Raw genomic sequence first — 15,060 nt, forward strand, 5'->3', positions numbered from 1 at the left:
AGCCACCCCTGTAACACCCCCCCCCGCTACCAAAACCTTGCCAAACAAAACCAATACAAGCTGTAACCCCAAGTCTCTGCTATCGCACAGCTTTTGTAGCTGGAGAAGTCATAACTCATGAGAGCAAAATCCAGAGCTTAAGAACCACCTAACACATCAGTTGTGACGGTCCTTTGCCCCGAGAGTACAAATAATATTGGAACCTGCTGACTTCAAGGAAACCTCTGGAACAACTTAGAGCCTAATATTATTAATACTGGAGGCAGAAACTGTTTGGAGGGACCAGAACAGCAGAAGAGAAAGGTGCTCCAGGAAAAGGAGTATTGGTGATGTTACCCTGCTCACTATTACTAGCAGTATGAATAACACCAGCCCCCCTCACCACATGAAACAGGGTTTCTCTTGTTTGGAGCGACACAGGCAGCCCTAACTTGGATCCATTTAATTTTACTACTTCAGACAGTTTATCTTTTTGTCTTCTCTTGAACTTATAAATCTTGTCCCTTCTCCTTTTCAAACATGCAATCTGATAACAACACGAAACAGAAACAGTGAAAGCAAAGCTAAGCCAGGAACAGTCAGCAATGTCCACGTGATTGGAATGGCTTAATTATTCCTCTGTGCTAGCCTAAGGAGAGAGAAGTAACAAAGAATTGTTATCCAGGTAACTCAGGATTGTTACCCAGCCTGGGACACCTCCTTCTGGAGGAGTTTTTGGTGATATCGAGGGTCCCCTAAACTCCATTGCTGCTCCATTATTTTATCCAGTTCATTAGGTATTATTCAGAAAAACCTGTTCACCCATCCTCTCTCATGTTACCTGTCACCATTTGTTAGTGTTGGTTCCCTCTCTATAGCAAACAAAAACTTTACATTTAATTTAAATGAGCTACTGTAACATTTAAGCATCAGTTTTTACCACTTTGTTTTTCTTTCTTGTTGTCCTTAAAGGAAAGGTCTTAGTACACCACTTGCTGTAATGTACTGCAGTCAAAACTTTTTGGAAACAGTAAATTCAGTGTTTAAGCTTTGGTTATTAGATAGGGAGTCCCCTAATACCTCACTATACCATCGTCTGTTGGAGTTATTTTTGTTCTGGGTCAACTATTACTGCTTACAATAATTCTAATAGGAAGAAAGGGAAATCTGTGTGTGATTCACTACCATGCATTATTCAGCACTTGGTAAACATCCAGCACACAGCTCTTTCCTAGCTCCTCAAGAGCACTGGCATGAGGCACTGCAAATCAACAATTTGGGGATGAGAATTTCATTCATTCAGCCCACCCCCGGTCATCAAAACATGCTTCATGCAAGGCAGAGCAGCTTGAGAGCCACGGCTTCAGAACCTGCCCAGCTGCTGGGTATGTTCATTTGGAAACGATTAGTCGAAATCAGTCTCCACAGAGGAGAAAAGCAGTGCTGAGATCTACCCCTGTTCCACGTTGCCATGCCAAGTTATCAGGCTGCCTCCAAACAAACAACTGGAGGAGACCCAGCCTCTTTGTAACAGCCTGGTGATGGCTGTCAGGAATTTGGTATTTTGGTTCCAGACTAGCAGCAGAGGGAAGTGGTGTAAGAATGAGGATGCTGAAAACGTGCAGGGCATAAAATAGCATGTTCTGTTAGAGGGCAGCGGCACCACACTCGCCCATAAAACGCAGCTGCTTAATGACATCCTTAGGTGTCACTGAGACAAACCCCGCAACAAGGGCTTGCTGGCATTAGTTGTGTCATTTTATAGAACAAGTAGGTCGAATCTATTCTTGTGACTCACATTTATTTCTAAAAAAATACAGACTTGGTTACTGAGGGTTCACGTTCCACCTTCTTTGCTGAGGAACAAAAGACCATCAGACCAATCCATAAGGTTTTACTGGCTGAAAAATGCAAGCTCTTACTCAAGTAAGTGCTAGTACTGTACCATGGTAATCCCTGGGAAAATCTGACATAAATACCGAGCAAATGTCTGTAAAATATTCTCTGACATGCTGTGTTACGTTAGCATGCATCACCTGAAACAGGTCTTCAGGCCGTGGTTCTGGCATCACATTACCAGTGTATGAAGACAGCTTTGTCCAAGCAAACTTTGAAGCTAAAAAGCACCTTTGGTGTTTCCCCTCCCTTAAAAAAAAAAAAACCCAAACCAAATAGGATTAGTTGCATAAATCAGGATTACTTTTAGAAAATCACATTCAGGGCATTTGTGTCTTAACAAGTCTGGGTGAAACCAGAAACTAATGAATTCAGGAGTTTTGCTACTGGCATTGCCCCCACATCCCCCTCCCCAAATTCCCCTGAAGGAAAAGTACTATATAGGAAATGGATTCTGTAGAGACACAGTGCTGTAGTTAAGTCCCTGTGCTCAGCAGCTGTCACTCCTCTCTTTATATATGCACATGTATTTGGAGCCAAAAGGGGCGATTGAACTTGCACAAAGAGAAAGCTGCTCTGGCTTTTGTATTTTCTTGTGCTGACACACGCACATCCGTAGACCCTGCAGAAAGCACTCCGAGTGTTCTGGGCTCTTGCTCATTACAGCAAGTATTGAAAAAAAACCCAAAACCCAAAACCCAAACTGTCAAGACACAAGAAATATTTGCCTCAGCCCGGTATCAGCTTTCCAGCAGGAGTGGATGGGATTAATGGCTGCTGGCAGGCAGTAAGGCTTAGCTGAAGCAAGTGCTTCAGGAAGACGGAGAGCTCCAGCAGGCTCAGAGATATAATTCACACCAGATGCCTTTGCTCTGGGTTCTCTTTCTCTCCCCTGGTGTGATAATGATCCTGATTTATTAGTGAAGATACAGCAGCACCCTCTTCCCAAGCGGTGTGCTGTCTTTACAGCCTGCCTCGGTTCTTATTAATACTCTTTATCCCTCCCATTTCAGAAAGAACAACAGTACAAGGAGGAGGAGAAGCTGTTGCCTAGAGATCAGACCATGACGTTGATACCCAGGCCATGCTGTTTGCCAAGCATTATTAACCAAACCTGTGCAATTTCTGCATGGTTTATAGGGTGGCAGTAAACAGGCAGGAAGGACGCACAGTATCAGTATTCCTTCGCACACAGTGGCAGCACGCACAATCAGTTCAGGCTTGCAATCTGCACGCTTTAAGGTGCGGCGATTTTCAAATTCTGGGCTCATCATAAAGGTGGGAAATATTTTCCAGAATCAGATTTGGATTTTGAATATTGGCTTTCCTAGCACTATTGTCTTTCTTCTTCCATCCTTTGATGAATCCTGGCCGGACATAGTCTGCCATCTGGAACTAAGTGTCGCGTGACATTCAGGACCAGTCACAAACCCTGCCAGCCATCCGGCTCGCTCAGCTTTCAGCATGCTGCAGCATATACACCAACAGCACCCAGTTTCTAAATCGCACTATTCGCATCCAGCACTTCACACATACAGGATAAGCCTGTAACATAAATAACACTACCCCATCTCCCACTCATTTATGTAATCTCTGCCTCCACACAAACACATGGTTAAATAGACTCCCTAAGGAAAGCCCCAGTCACTCGGGACTTGCATCTTGTTATCTGGCCCATCAGCTATTCACATCCTGATGCACAGAACACTTGTCAGGTCATGCAGACTGACTCCTTCTTGCCTGGTGCAAAGTTAGACTCGTTAATTTGTTGGGCAAGATCCCTGGGACCCCTCTGGTCTATCACTGATCATCAGGCCCTGGCCAGTAAACAAGCTTTCAGCATCATGAAGTTACCAAAGGATAAGCCAAAGCGTAACCCAAAGTGCCTGTTCTGTTGGACAAATCCAGTTCTATATCCACATACCCTGTTCTTAATGCAGGAAGGACCTTGGGCCATGTTTAGGCTGGTGGAGACTTTTTTGAGGAAAACAGGGCGACAGCTGGCATCTGACAAGGGACATAAAACCTGAGAGCATCCAGGCTGAAAAGCAGCTTGATCTCCACTTGCTGAAACTCCTTCCCAGGCAAGAACCACTCGGGATTCATTCACGTCACTGGGTGAGATTTTGGTTTCAGGTAAATTTCAGCTAATTGCTTCCTCTGGCAGTTTGTTTCTCTCACTAAGCTCAGGTTGTTAAAGGTCTGGAATGAAATTTAAGATACAGCTTTTGTAGACAGCTCATTATGAGAAAACAAGAAGTGCAAGCATGCTGAGCCATTTGAAAGTTGGGAAAAGCAGGCACGTATTTACTAAATTATTAATGTAATTACTAAATATACACACCATCCTAAGTGCAGGGCACTAGCCCAGACTCTTGTTCAAGAAAGGCTGCTTGGGTGGGACAGCAGAATGGAAGCCACATAGCAAAACCCACCCGCAATGCGAAATAACACACACCTGAAAACTCTTTCTGGAGCAACTACAAAAGGCTTCACAAGCTGCAGGTATCTTGCAGATATGCATTGGGACTCCCTGCCTATGCAGGAATCTTGCTGCATCTATCTATTTTTGTCACCTCAGGATTAGATTTCTACAATGCATTCTTTGTGGGATTGCACCTTGAAACTACTGGGGAGCAAAAGGTAATGTGAGATCCCGCTTACCAAGTCACGTGTCACTGTGAGAAAACACCACATAACTGCTCTGGGCCCTCCATTCACTGCCAGCAGGCTCCAGGTGGAATTCAAGATGTTTGGTTTTCATCCGTAAAGCAGCAAGTTCTTTGGCAGCAGTAGGTGCCCTTTCCCTGTGCCAAAATGCTGCAGCTGAGACCAGAGAGAGAAATGAGTTTGGGGTATTGTTCATGTGAGGAGTGAACTGATGGCAGAGAATTCTTTATGGAGCTGCCGCAGCCCTCAAATTCTTAGCTAAGTCAGCTAAAGCCAAAAGTTAATAGTCTTTTTCTGTGCTGAAATACTCATCAATATTTCATCAGTTGTAGGCAAGTATGGTCTAAGGAAGAAAAAAAGTATTTCAACATCAGCAGCTCTGTTATGTATTGTAATGTATGGCATAGGCTTTTCAACACTTCCATAACATACACTGCCACCAGTTAAATCACAGCTACATTTGCATTGTTGTTAAAGTTGGGCCAGAACCCTACCTCTGAGTCTTAAATTGCCTCACATCCAAACTGTTCAGGGTGTAAACATGGTCTAGAGCACTTCCCAGCCTCAAAATTTCTCACACTGAACAGACTCTGTAGTGGCTGACACATTGGGAATCTGCCTGGATGCAGAGCGAACAGGTATGTAATGATGTTCTTTAGCTCCAAATGTCTATTTAAAGACTCCACCCTCCTGTCCCTGTTCTAAAGCTTTTTGGTTTTTTTGTGCTTTCTCTTCCTCCACCCACCTCTCCCTGTCTAACCATCCCCCATCTCTAAAGGCAAGACATTTTCTCTGCTGTCAAAGTCCCTTCTTTTGTCTTTGTGCTAAACCTTCATGACTGCATTATTCTCTGCCAGTGGACTTGTCTCCAGACCCACAGCTCTGCCTGCCGTACACATCACCCAGGTGCTATTCCACACGGGTCCCGATTCACCGTCCCGCTTGCTATGGCGCTCTGGGCACCCATCGCAAGCTGCATGGTGCTGGTCAAACCCCCAGGCCGCCTGCCCTCGGGCTCCCGCTGGCCCCTGACCAGGTTGAGCCCTCACTGCGCAGTGTTTCAGTCCAGGGAGATGTCCCCTACGTCGCAGGCCAGGCGTGATGCAGAGCCTCAGTGTTTCTGATGCAGGGCCGGTGCAGGCATCCACGTGGTCTTGGAGGAGTGGGAAATGTTGGAGAGCTCCTGAGCACAGCCAGGTCTAGCGATTCTCACAGCCTCACTCTCCCAGCTAGCAGAAAGGGAAGCAGGAGGCATCTAGAGATTTGGGGGGATGGAAGGGAGGGAAGAACAGGGCAATGAGGCAGCAGGAACTGAACCCAGTGAAAGGCAGAAGCTTCCCCGTTCTCTCAGACTCAGCTATTAAAAAAAAAGGGGGGTCATTACATGACCCAATGCCGAAACTCCTCAAGCAGCAAGGCACCTGCTTCAGAGGGACACCAGCCCTTCGACTAGTCCAATAAGGCAACTGCTGCCTACACTGGCTGTGGTCAAAAGTGTATTTTTAAACAAACTGCAGGAAACAGTTTTTAATTCACAATTATTTTTTTGTTACTGTCATTAAAAGACAGGAGAAAATAAGCGCTAATCTGTCTAAGGAGAAGAAAAGCTGGTAATAAACTGTCCTGTTAAAACAAATTACCTGGATCTCCTCTCCAAAGCTGGCAGCCCAACAGCGTTAAGTCTCCTATCTGCCCATGCTTGGCTTGTTATTTAATTACAACAGAGATAGGGATGACATTCTAATTATATTGAAATGTGAATCTGGGCTTAGAACAGCACATCTCATATATGACCCAGGAGATACTGAGGGAAGAAAGAGTTTTGAGGACAGAAAGAGACAAATACTTTCATTTATTAATGGTTTTTCAAACAAGGGCCATCTTGGAACCTGTTGAAGAAGGGCCCCAGCAGAGATATACCATAACCTTAAGGACTGTGTCTCAGGCAGTTTAACAGGGTTGTGGGTAAACTGTCTCAAGTGACCATAAGCCAAGGAGACAAAGTGACCTTCTGCAGTCCGGCCACCTGCCTAACTCATGATCTTGTTCCTGAGCAGGTAGAGAGGAAGACACAACGTCTCCCAACTACCTTGTGACTGAAAAAAGGTGCCTTTTTCTCTCCACTATCATTATCCATCAGTGCCCCAAAACCAGTAAAGCCTTAAACAAAATGTTTAGTTAAAAGTAACATCCCCTTGTTACTGAAATGGGGGCAGACATAGAGCACTGACCAGTCAGTGGGTACAGCAGCAATCCTGTATCACCCCTCTTCTCCTCCTGTTGAGGATTTTTGGTTCAGTAAAGGCATGTAAGCAATCCAGCCGTTCGGTGGGAACGAAGCATAAGTTTACAAAAGTACTGGAGCAGACAAGGACGTTGTGTCCTTGTGCGCTGGGAAAAAGGAAGATAAGAAGAGCCCGACGAACACTCCTGGATGCTGAAGAATGAGATAAGTAACTGCTGGACACCTCGTGAAGAGGCTCGCACAGCCAATAAAGAATAAGATAGTGTCGCGTGAAACGGGGTATTGTACCAATTAGAGTGTTGTATAAGGCGCGTGCACAAGCACATAAGGTATGTAACTGTGTTAAACGTTGTAGTAAATGGACTTGATCACATTGGTCTGTGTGTGATTTCCCCTGTGGATCCTCCGCAACATCCCCCCACCCTCCTTTCCACATTTAGACCATTCCTTTCAGAAGTGCAAGAACAATGAAGGTCTACAGGGAGCCTTCTGCATAGTCCAATTAAATGCAGCTGCTCCAAAATATCAGTGCATCTTACAGCTGCAGTGTTAGCTTCCCTACCTCACAGCATCCCTGCTGTGAACATCCCCTGCAGAAAACAGGACGGAGAGGGTCTCCTCTCTCCCAGCCCTTAGCTGGGCAGTGCTCATGCTGCCCAAGTGCCGCCTCGCTGGCAGAAGTCTGCTGCTTACCTCCAGTCCTGTCCTTGTTATCCCTCTCCTCAATTTGAGCACTGCACAGATTTTCTTCCGTGCTCCGCTCCAGGTTAGTTAAGAGGAGGGAGCTACTTTAGAAAAGTGCTGGTGCTGCCAAGAGCTGAAAAGAATAAGCATGATCTATGCTGTCCAGGACTGAAGTGAGAAAAAGACAGCTAAGGCTGAGGATACTGGAATTTATGTTCAAAAATAAGAAATAAAAGCAAAGCCTTTCCTGTCAGCCCTTACAATGCTTCAGGAGAACCAAATGTTTCCTTGGGCAATAGGAAATGAACGGGTACTTCTTACAGCAGTACTCACGTCAGCATGAGACAGTCCTGTAACTGGCTCTTGGTATTATCTTTGGGGATGTCAAGGACTGAGGGAATTGAACAGCTTAAAAGTCACTTTCTGATTCTTTTGCACCATCAGGTTTCTTTCCAACCTGGGGCTGAGCTACTCTAAGAAGAGATCACAGAAGGAAGTTTGATTTTCTGAAGCTATTGGTGAACCTGCCGATTGATTAATGAGTTGCAATATCCCGAACTGCAAAGCTGGTTCAGTTTTCCAGCGTTAAATTTTCCCCTTTTTAAAACAATAAAAAAAAAAAAAAAAAAAGGAAAAACTAAGCTAAACACTACTCCAGCACCATTTCAAGTTTGTCTATCCCAGACTGACAATCCTCTTAGCAGTTACTGTCACCCCAGGAAAAGGATTTGACACATTCTATGTAGGAAATGTATTTTTATGGCCAGGTAATGAGCTGATAGCTGTTTGCCCCCTCGAAGAGCCAGGCAAGCATTCGTGGTTCTGAGAAACCTTCTTCTCAATTCCAGTCACAGGCATGCCGACTGGAGCCTGCAGATGAAATGGAAACACTATTTTCATCTACATCGAAACATGTTTTCAGCTTCTGATGGAGACAGAAAGACGCTGGGTCACATTCAGCTAGATGTACGACTAAGGAGCCACTCTGGGCCAGCAGCAACAGAAGGGTATTAGGAGGGAGGACTGCAGCCAAATTTATCATTCCAAGAAATTAGCTCACCATCTTCTAATCAAAACTGGATTCAAGCTTTCGGGTTTGGAAAGGATCACACTAATACATTTCTCACCACTCTACTTTTGAATAATTTCTAACCTACAGGTGAGGTGAAGGGTTTCACCCTGTACAGAAGCAGCCTTCTGCCAGAACAAGCAGCGGGGTATCGCAGAAGTGACCTGCACACAGTGACTGGACCTTCCTCCATAGCAACAGATCCAGCCTATTCACAGGCGGTGGAGCAGAGAGAAGAAAAATAAGGAGATAAAAAAGTTACATGAGAACCATCACAGGTCGGGTAGAGATTCAAAAAGCAGGCAGGATTGAAGTCAGATATATTGCTATTTGGGGCAGGACTCGCAGAACATCTTTAGCAAAGCCGTGAGTAGTGCTACTTTCAACAGGAGACTTAAGACATAATTTTTTTAATTTTTAGACACAAAACCGCACACAAAAGATGTATGCGCAATCACTACAAATGCACAACCATTTGGTCCTAATTAGCCAAAGGGTATGTATTAGCTTACCTATCTCGTGCTGCACCAAATACACATAATCATGCAAAAGTCCCATCAGTCCTCTATACTCTTTCCCCTGTGTGGGAAAAAGATTGTGCAGAGGTGCCATCATCTTACAGGCATGCTTTGAGATGTCATTGCTGCTTAAAACACTTGGAACCAGGGGATGAAAGGTGCCACACAAGCCCCAGCACCCCGGGGAGGATGAGCCACCCTGGCTCTGCTCCGTGAAGGTAAAAGCTGGATGGAGAGAAGGAAGCCCCATTATTTTTCTTCATCAGCCTGAAATCCTCTCCTGACCTAGCTCTGAGAAGTTGTCTATTTGGAAGGCTTGCTTTTTTTTAGGGGGTGGAGAAGAAGGGCTGGGTTTCAAAGAAATGTGATGCAAAAGGAGTTCTGATGTTCCAAGATTGTACTGGGATAATTTCCAATATCTTTAACCTTTTCAGACCAATGGATTTACATCTGCTTACACCAGCAATAAATTTTGATCTTGGTCTCTGGTTTGGCAAATTAGGCATCTGAAATCAGAACTACTCTAACGAAAACCAACATGTTTGTTGATCCAGTTTGCTGTTATAGCCTCACCATTTAAGCAAGCGGAGCCCCAGTGCTCTGTGTGAACTATCTTCCATGGTAGAGTAAAAGTGAATTAAGGGGAGGCAGTTTCCATCTCAGCTAAGGAGAGCAAATGACCAAAAAGCCTGCTCCTAGTACATAAAAGCTGCAATTACAAGCTCATTATTTAAGCAGTGTATTTCTGATGCTTAATCTTCCTGGATTCATTCAGACACTTAGAAATCCTTCTGAAAGGATCCTCAAAACCTCAGCAGGTCTGAGTCATTTTGAATATTTTATTCTATGTTCCTCAGAACAGATTTAAATAAATTACATTATAACCTCTGTATTTTAATAATTGTAAAACCTGCAGGGGAAGAAGTAAAACCACTTTCCACTTAATATGAGTTTACCAACATCATCCATAATGTGTAAAAAACCCCAACACCAATAAAACCACACAAACGCTCTCCCCCTTGATTTTAAGAACAATTTACATCTTTTAACATTTTTTTTTCTGATTTAGCAAGGCAATGTTATGGAGATGAAATTAGCAGTAGTACTACAATAACAACATTATTTTCTGTGTTCTTTATGAGCTAATGGCTTGAGGCTCTGAAACAATTGTTATGTCAGGCAAGATGGAGCCTGGCTTCCAAGCAGACAAAAGCACAATGTCTTTCAGCAGATTAAGCAGCTCGTACCTGCTAGTGATACATTAAGCTCCTTATTTTTCTTACAGGAACTTTGTTTCATTGTATTATAGTTAGTACTCTTGTGGTCAATGAAATCTGCAATACTTAACCCTCCTGCTAGGTTCGTTCTTCTCTCCATTATACTGCCAAGCAATTTAGTTCTTTCTTAGTCAATAAATTGCTACAGAATTAAATTAGGATTGCTGTAGAAATTAGTCATAGACTACAGACAATATTATATGGGGCCCGATTAAAATATTCTCCTGAACAGAAGATGACACCTATATTCAACTAAATCAAAGTGATACATCAGTTCTTTTCAGTCTCTTTGCACCAATTTCTATTACCTGAGTGTAAAACTAGAACGAGTCTGCTGATTACACTGAAATCCCTACATGTTTTACTCTAATGAAGCAGAGAGCAGAATCTGGCTCTTAGCCTTTGTCAAAGACTTCACATTTACAGTATTGTCTTACTGTTAATTCTGAGATTCAGTGGGACTTGTGCAACCCTTGCTAGCTGGCTTGCAAAATGTCTCAAGAACATAACTGTTGGGAATTGGCTTGATGAAGAAGGACATGGGTCTATAGAAAAGTTGTGCGAGCAGAGTTCTGTGTGAAAGAATGTCAGTTTGAGCAGCAAGATTAGGCCTTGGCTGAAGACTGCTGGCCTTGCTGATATCAGGAGAAAAACAACAGCTGGTCTCGCTGTTATCAGGAGAAAGACAGGGACGGTGTGACCTTGGCATAACTTCATAAGTAACTTTTGAAGAAGTTCCCATGAGAAAGTTACTGAACACGCATAGCTGCAAACTACAAGTGGGTGTGTTTTAGTAATGAATAAACATTAGCAATGTACCAATCATATTAGGACCAGTAGGCATAATTATCGCAAACTGTATAAATATGAGCTATCCGTGCAAATAAAGTTGAATCACTTCTATCACTCATATTGGGTCGACTTATGTGCATTCCTCCGCCGCTCCAACACATAACCACATAAACCAGCCATGTTATTTCTAGAAACTGCAGATCCTTTTCTTCTTTACTAGTAGGACAGCACTGACCTGATTGGCTCATACTTCAGTTTTGTCTTTAACACCCCTGAGCCTGAAAGCTGCCTAACAATGAATGAAGGTGTGTTATTAAATAACCAGCAGTAACAAAATGAATGCATCTGCATCCTTTTAGACCTTTCCAGGAAGACGCTGGGTTTGAAATAAAGGTAGTGGGAGAGGAAAATGACACAAAAAGCAGTGCCTCTGTTCAGCATGGCGGTAGCGTGGTCAGGCTGCTGCCCCTTCTCACAAATACGGCGACCTTTTAGCTTGTGCTGTAACATGAAGGTCTCTCCTGCTCCCTAATACCGCACACTAATGGATTTACCAGTCTTCTGCATTCTTCTAAAACTCTTTTATCAACAGGGGTGAACTCTGAAGGGACTCAAAGGCCCGGCCAAAAGCAATTACTACCATTTTGCTGTTTCCATGGCACTGTAACAAGGGGAACATAGTGTTAAGATTTAACCGGGTGAGAACAGACTTCTCATATCTCAGTGGTTTACTCACCTAAGAATGACCATGCTGTAACTTGCCCCCACAGCCACCTTGCACCAGGATCTCAAATCTAGCAGTTCTCATGCAGTCCTGAAATGGAGATTGCATAAACTGTGGTAAATTTATAGAGAATGTTAGCTTTGTTTGCCAGGGAAGCAAAACCTCAAATTGTTTCATAGGGGGATAAAAATCATCATTGAATGAGACACAAATGAGGAATTAAGAAATGTAATATAACCGCAAATTTAATTGTCCAGGGAACTGCTTGAAGCGTAATGGGAAGCAGGTTCTCAGGTAAGCGTTCTGAGCATGCTGGAATACATGCTTGCTTTTGTTAAACAATGATGCCCTGTATCTCTTATACCTTACTTTCATACAACTGCCATCTCATACGCCCATATTAAGTAACTTACTTAGAAAAAAGTGGGTTTGGAGCATATTTATTTTGTCTCTTTTTGCTTATTTTCATTCTGTTTCTCCACAATGACCAGATAATAATGGTAAAATGTGTGTGACTGTGTCTGAGAGGAAAGAAAAAAAGAGGAGACTTCCCCCATTTTTCCTAAAAGAGGATGCTGTGTGTGTTCTTAACCCTTACAAGCAACCCTAAAATATATTTAGACAGAAGCAAGTAAAAGGGAAGGCTATAAATACTTTCAAACATATGAAATGATAAACTGGAAAAAATAATGATTTGCCAAAAGATAATTAAGATATAGAACCCTCTGTCAGAAAAAAAAAATAAAAATGAGTAGGATGTAGTAAAAATATGAAGAGATGGTTCCAGTACAGTATTCTTTCTGTTCCCTCCTCAGATGGGGACAAAGACTCCTTGAGAGAAATCAGCACTGTATTCAAATTAAAAACAACAGCTGCCACCTTCTATAACGTAGCTATTAAATTAATAACTGTGCAGGGTGGGGGTGCAAAAAAACCAACCCCTAAGCACACTCTAGGACTTGACTTGCTAACAATGTTCCAGTGGAAAATAGTAAAGCTGAGTCAGATGGTAAATGGATCGGCACAATCAACATAGGACAGCGAAAAGCCTGGTGACAAACCGCACGGTGCTTCTTCCTGCTTATTCTGCTTGGCACGCAAGGGCTAGTCAAGGTCTCCAAAGGAACAGCCAGTCTTTGGGGATCCTTGACAAGGAAGGATCGCCATGTATCACCGACGGCTTTAATAAAGGTGCGTACCTAGAATGTGCTGAGGAATACTTCTGCTTCTTCACTGCCTTTGTTGCTAAACAGTAAAACATGAGTTCTTATCCAATTAAGCTGACCTGCATAAAACCTAAGGGGGGAAAGAAAATAAATCAGTAACCTGATTCTTCTCCCTATCACTAATAGTGCTTAATCTGCATTTTATAGGCATTCATCATCTTAAAGTACAGGCATACAGCTGAAAATGAATACATTACTGCAAATTGCCACCTGCCTGCTAACTTGTATAATGAAGTGCATATTCACTCTTAGCCCATTGCATGCACGAAATGGATATTCTTTCGCCACTGGTGTAGATTGAAAACATGCATATGAACTGTTAATGCAGCTCAGTTGACAGGAAAGTATTTGCTAAGCCACTTTGTTTCTTTTGATCCCATACTAACATTCTGGTTTAGTTTCCCTTTGTATTTACAGTTTGCCTCGCTTCTTGGCTTTTCAGGTACTGGTCCAGTACAACCTTGTTCAGTTCATGTTTTCCATATAAATAAGGCAATATTTTAAACTTTCTATTCCCTTTCAACCCTTTTTTGTCTACCCAAATAGACTTAAGTCTGGCCCACTTCCAGTATGATATTTAATCAGGAAGTTGAACTGTGTCCTGCAGAAAAAACCCCAACAATTATACATGACAGGTATGTTAAGTACAACCTTCAGGACAAAACTTACGATTTAAGGTTATTTCATGGCACATTTTTTTAGCTTCAGAACAGCTAGATTTACCTGGACAACTTTAACCTTCCACCTAAGTGAAGAATGAACTGAAGTCCTTTCCTCTCGTTTGATTTATTGGGTCATTTTTAGTCTGGTGTATTGTAAGATACAGGATTTCCTGAGTGCAGAGTAGTTTCAGCACAGGAGATCATGACAGACCAAGCCCCTTTACAGCTTTGCATCTTGACACCAGCAGAATTCTCATTGGTAATAGACCCCTAAATAAGGTGTTAGAGACCAATTTGTTTGCAGTTCTGCTGAGCAAGAGCACCAAGAGAGCTGCAAATGCTTTACATTTCCAAAGGACTTTACCCATAGAAACAATCCTTTTAGCTCCTCCAGTATCCTCTAGTCACTCTTTCACTATGAAGACAGACCAGCCTGAACTCTTCTGGTTTAATTCTTGCTGTCAGTGATACATATAATTATGTACAGTTTAAAATAGTGATACTGGAATATTTAGGTCTTTGGAAAATAAACTTAATGCTAAAGAAGTGTTTCAGAATGTGCCACAGACAGTGGTTTCTGAAACCTTTTCAAAACATGAACACTCCCCAGAATTAAGGGGACCCCAGAAGGTTGAATTAGCAAAACTGAACCCAGAAACTGAAGCCACTAAAAGCAGCAAGGAAAACAAACAACCAGCATTTCACCTTTCAATCCAAGAGTTGGAGATACATAGGATATGCACAAATATGACCTTTAAAATGTTACGTAGATGCTTCTGCTCAGCTCAGCAAGTATGCCAAAGAAGAAAACCTGTACAGAATGAAAAGTTTTGGCCGTCTCTACTTTTAGGCTAGGGTGTTTATCAATGCCAGTTACTCCTGATCCTAAGTGTGATCGACCAAGACTGAAACAGACCAAAATCTACTGTTGGCTTGAGCTGGTCGTACTCTAGTATACATATTTAACAAACTAACATTTCCGAGAAATGGTAATTCTACTTTCTCCTGAGTTCTTGGCCTTAAAATATTAGCAATTCTTTTCAATTCCTTGCACAGACCTTACTACTGACCTGTAAATAACTTTAATCTGATAGGTTATTTTGTTGGATGGTAATTAGCTAAACTCATTCTTAGGTTTATTTACTTCAGAAAATGAAATCTGGTCTGTACCCTGTTTTATTTGTTTCCAGAAACAAAACCAAACCAGTGCTCCCTTATGCTTTTGGGAACTTTGCTCCCATCCAACATTCCCTGGCCTCCTAATGACCAAAAAATAACACTAATCCTGACAACATTTGCTGCAATGATAAAAATATAC

General features: G+C 42.7%; 1 long non-coding RNA gene across 2 annotated transcripts; it reads right to left on the reverse strand.

Moving 5' to 3' along the window:
- Positions 1 to 980: 980 nt before the first annotated feature.
- LOC126050311 (uncharacterized) lies at positions 981 to 13,219 on the reverse strand. 2 transcript variants are annotated; one of them, XR_007509499.1, is made up of 6 exons: positions 13,054 to 13,219; positions 11,867 to 11,944; positions 9,056 to 9,122; positions 4,540 to 5,800; positions 3,800 to 4,077; positions 981 to 2,124 (listed from the first exon to the last, which is right to left on the reverse strand). It is a non-coding gene; the product is annotated as an uncharacterized LOC126050311 (long non-coding RNA). The 2 variants fall into 2 exon arrangements; XR_007509500.1 differs by lacking the exons at positions 9,056 to 9,122; positions 11,867 to 11,944; positions 13,054 to 13,219 and adding an exon at positions 7,203 to 7,334 and having other exon boundaries at positions 4,540 to 6,816.
- Between the last annotated feature and the right edge of the window lie 1,841 nt (positions 13,220 to 15,060).

Source organism: Accipiter gentilis, chromosome 24 (assembly GCF_929443795.1).
Source record: "Accipiter gentilis chromosome 24, bAccGen1.1, whole genome shotgun sequence".
NCBI classification, from domain to species: Eukaryota; Metazoa; Chordata; class Aves; order Accipitriformes; family Accipitridae; genus Astur; species Astur gentilis.